This window comes from Austrofundulus limnaeus, unplaced genomic scaffold (assembly GCF_001266775.1).
Source record: "Austrofundulus limnaeus strain Quisiro unplaced genomic scaffold, Austrofundulus_limnaeus-1.0 Scaffold102, whole genome shotgun sequence".
NCBI lineage: Eukaryota > Metazoa > Chordata > Actinopteri > Cyprinodontiformes > Rivulidae > Austrofundulus > Austrofundulus limnaeus.
The window spans coordinates 489,647-494,656 of record NW_013952504.1 but is presented as its reverse complement, the minus strand read 5'-3'; positions in this window follow the sequence as shown (position 1 = coordinate 494,656).

Genomic DNA, 5,010 nt, shown 5'->3' with positions numbered 1-5,010 from the left:
CTTTCATCTCTCCTCCAAGAGACTTCTTCTGTCAGTTTCAGATAAACTCAGCCTCATAAGCAGTATTCACATGGTGGACCAATAAGTTTAACAAACGAAACGTTCAGATCTTTAAAAAAATTATGAACATTTAGTGTCTTATCTGTTGTAGATACAGGATCTCTTTGAGCAACTCTAGAAATAGTACTCAATAGACGACGTTAATGAATGGATATTTAGTCCAATTAAGACCAAAAACAAAAGAAAACCTGCAAAATTGTCAACAATATTTTCTAAATCAATGTTGCTTTGCAGTCATAAAATTATGTTTTTTTTTTTTTGTTGTTTTGCAAGCCCAACTATCTCTGATGATCTCTGCCAGAATAACTGTGATCTGAAACTGATGTTGCGTTTTCATGAACTGCTATGAAATGTTTCAGACTGAAGCTGTTCTAAGAAGTCTTTGAACAGGCTCAAACTTGTAACCTCATCAGTTCAGTCAGTTCAATTCTAGGACCTAGAACTGAACTGACTGAACGGCTCTTTGGTCCCTCTGCAGTGGCTCTTTGAGTATTTGACCAAACAACAGATTTATTTATTTATATTTTGGATTTTATACTCACAACGCTAATAAATTGTATGCAAATATGTGATCAATACTACGAATACAAAAATACTAATACAAAAAGTAAAACATGTTAGCTCGTGCTAGCCTGTTTTCTACCTAAAATAATCCAACTTCTTTCTATGATCTTTCTCTCAAATTCATCAGGATTATCTTTAAATACCTTTAGGACTGCATAATAAAAATTAGAAAAAGAATGTCTGACTGGTTCGGCTGTATTAGTTTCTATGAAATTCTGAATAAACTGTAGCCAGTATTTTTCCATCCATCCATCCATCCATTTTCTTCCGCCTATCCGGGGTCGGGTCGCGGGGGCAGCAGCTTCAGAAGGGAGGCCCAGACCTCCCTCTCCCCAGCCACTTCTTCCAGCTCCTCCGGGGGAACTCCAAGGTGTTCCCAGGCCAGCCGAGAGACATAGTCCCTCCAGCGTGTCCTGGGTCTTCCTCGGGGCCTCCTCCCGGTGGGACGTGCCCGGAATACCTCACCAGGGAGGCGTCCAGGAGGCATCCTTACCAGATGCCCAAGCCACCTCAACTGGCTCCTCTCGACGTGGAGGAGCAGCGGCTCTACTCTGAGTCCCTCCCGGATGACCGAGCTTCTCACCCTATCTCTAAGGGAGAGTCCAGCCACCCTGCGGAGGAAACCCATTTCGGCCGCTTGTATCCGGGACCTCGTTCTTTCGGTCATGACCCAGAGCTCATGACCATAGATGAGGGTAGGAACGTAGATCGACCGGTAAATCGAGAGCTTCGCTTTCTGACTCAGCTCTCTCTTCACCACGACGGACCGGTACAGCGCCCGCTTTACAGCAGACGCTGCGCCAATCCGCCTGTCGATCTCCCGCTCCGTTCTTCCCCCATTCGTGAACAAGATCCCCAGATACTTAAACTCCTCCACTTGAGACAGGGCGACCCCCCTGACCCGGAGAAGGCACTCTGCCCTTTTCCGGCTCAAGTATTTTTCTTGGGCATGAATATGTTTTTTTTCTTCAGTCCTGAAGTGTAAAAATAATAATAAATAATAAAATTCACAATATATTTTTTAGGTTTATGCCACCTCCACTGGCCATAAAGGTTCACAAAAAGGCCTTGACATGGCCCACAGACCAGCAGTTGATAATCACAACTGTAGCTTATTTTGTGGCTCTGGGCACACTTGATTAGTGAGCCGAGGAGCACACATGGCTCTTTTCATTGTAAAGGTTGCAGACCCCTGTTCTAGGTCAAAGAGCTATCCACAACAACCGTTTTTAATCATTCAATACATTTCCACAGAACCTCAAGTTAAAAGATTTGAAACTAATGTTGATTATTTATTTATTTATTTATTTATTTATTTATTTATTTATTTTGATCATTGCTTTCATGTTCACAAATGGCTTTTTTAAAGGGGCAATATCATGTAAAATCTACGTTTTTGAGTTTTATATCATGTTATAATGTTATAATCTCATAAAAACATGCCCAAAGCCTTGCTCTGACTCATTCATGCATGTTTGAGAAATCCTGCAGTGTTTTTATGAAGCCATGCTGAGGAGCAAAACGACAGGTGGGGACCAGAAACGCCTTTTGGGACCAGAAAAGGCTTTGGGACGTGTCTTTAAGCCGAACTTCCTCATGGCGGAGCGCCCCCCCCACTCCCCACACACCCCGCCCATGACTCCTGCAGGCTGTCGGGTGAAAGTGAAAGTGAAACCTAACTGTCTGCTGAGTTCTCAACATTAGTTCTCACTCAGTGAAGCTCTTTTCAGATTAAAAAAACCTTTGAGGAAATGTTTTTTCAGATGCCAAGTAAACTGCATCATAGCACACGTGCACCCCTCGCCCCCCCGGAACAAGAGCCGAAGGTGGTTCTTAAAGAGACAGAGGCCAATTTCAAGGCGTTTAGAAGAGGAAGTGATGAGAAGATAAGTTTATTTTCTATTTAAACATAAAAACAGCATTTTAATAACAGCTAAAGGTGACATAGATACTTTATTATGGTATAGTATTTAAATACAGTATATGCCTGAGAAACACATAATATTGGCCCTTTAAAATTAGATTTGATTTTGGGACAAATTTTTCTAAAACGGAGGCAAACAACACCAAAACCTCTGTAAATATAGCAACAGAATCCATGGAACCTACATAGAGGGTTGGGCCAGATCTGGTGTCAAGCTGACTCTGCTGGCATAACAAGAGCTTTGTTAGCCGGATGTGGGCAGGTCCAGCAATGATGGCATTGTTTGATGGCATAGCACAACTGGGCCAGTTGGGCCAGATAAAAGAACTGGGCCAGAGAAGTTTTGCCATGTGGGGATGGTCAGTAACAAGGAGTATTTCATTATGGACTTAAAAAACCTTGAAAGCTCTGCTGGTAAGTGTTTTCATAACAAGGGATTAAATAATCTCATGAAAGTGTCACAAACTTCACAAAGCGATAAAATGTGTTTGTTGTTTTCAGCCAACTCTGCCATCTGCAGAGCTAAAAATCTGTTGGATCAGCTTTAATTGGCCAATATATTTCCCAGCACTTAATAAAAACCTGAATTTAACTAACAGAAAGTAAAAAAAAGAGCATTCCTTTGAAGGAATGCTTCGCTTCAGACTTCAAGGCCAGATAAGTATGGGCTCGTACTGATAATAGAGAGAATAAGGATCTGCGCCCACATTCTCAGTCATTAATCAGTGTCACTTAGGGAAAACCAAGCCTCCCATTAGCGTTCCATTGTAGAGATAGTGGCTGACACAAAGGAGGAGGATCAGGCCACAAGACGAGCCTCTTGGTAGCCGGACTGCCGCTGCTGAGTGACCCTCTTTACGGCAGATGCCGCCTTTTTATAAAGGAACTGAACGTCTATCATAGCTGCTGTCCTTTCCTCCCCCATTCCCTTTTTGTCTTCATTGGGTTGTGTCAGAAAGGAAGGAAGACATGAGAGATAGAAGAAAAGAGGGTGGAAAAGACAACAGTTCAGCATCTCTATTATTGCATTGTCAGCAACTTATATATCGCTCTCTTTTTAAGATAGCGTGTGTGACCCTAAAGGCAGTGCAAGGATAAAGTATGGCCAAACAACACGCCACATATCACTAAGCAATTTTTGTGAAATGGAGGGGTTTGCCTCAAATCAGCGAGAAACAAAAACGTAAAAAATTAAATCTATTTCTTTCGAATTAGCTGTTTATAAAAGAAATAAAAAACTACCAGGTGCGGTTTTGACTCGTTCTATGAGAGAAACTTTGAATTCAGTTTCAATTCAGTTTATTTATATAGCGCCAAGTCACATCAAACTTTGCTTCATATTACTTGAGTTGACCAAGAAAAGTGATTTTAAGTTGATCTCTGTTCTGCGTCAGACTGCTAACTCATTTAATTCAATTCAATTCAATTTATTGTCATTACACTGAAACAGGGTTGTACAGTGCAACGAGATGCTTTAATGTGAGACAGTCTTTCAATCTGTAACCCTAAACTGGAGAAATTGGTTTAAAAAAGATGAATTTTTTAATCGTTTAGGATAGAAATGCATGTTTTGCATAATTTTGAATGAGCTTGCTCATCATTCCAGACACTTTATCTCTTTTTGTATATTTAAAAACTACCAGTTATGTTGAAAAATTACAGATAAACAAAAAGGCTAGAGCATATTGACCAAACATTGCAGTAAAAGAGGTACAGCTGTAATAAGTGACACTGTCACCATAAAGTTGTCAAAATTCACATAAACTTATCATAAAGTGCAAAACTTTAAAAACTTTATCATTAACTTAAACTGGAGAATACATATTGCTTTATTTCAAAATACATTAGTTTTGACCCTGTAGTTCGTGTGTCAAACTCAAGGCCTGCGGGCCAAATCCAGCTCTTGTTACTATTTTATCAAGTCCAAAGGTAATACTTTAAATGTGAAATAGTTAATTTTTCTTTTTGTCTCTGGATTTAGTGCATTCTTCTCACGACAGTCAGTCAAATTTCAAGCCAAGAAATTGAAGTTAGAATTTTTCAGTAATCTTTGATTTTGGTGTGAAAACATTAACAGAGAATTCATCTGTTCTCATTTTAAAGTCAAATATCTGGATTTTAGTGAGGTTTTCTTTTTGTACTTGATTAGCTGGATTGTGATATGTATATAAATAAAAAAGCTTTTGACAACTAATGAAGAATAAAAAAATATGCTAAGGATGAGTCTTTCAAATGTATTTTTTCTGTGTCCACACATTTTTATGTTCTAAACTCTACATAAAACCTAATTCAGAAAAAGTCATTTACATTTCTATAAGAATTTAACATTTTTCCCAATAAATATTGGCCTTTGGCTTGGACTAAATTTTGAATTTTGTCTCCCTTGTGTAACTGAGTTTGACACCTCTGCTTTAGTGTTTTTTCTGGTAACAGGAAGATCATTACATTAAGGTTCTGTAGAT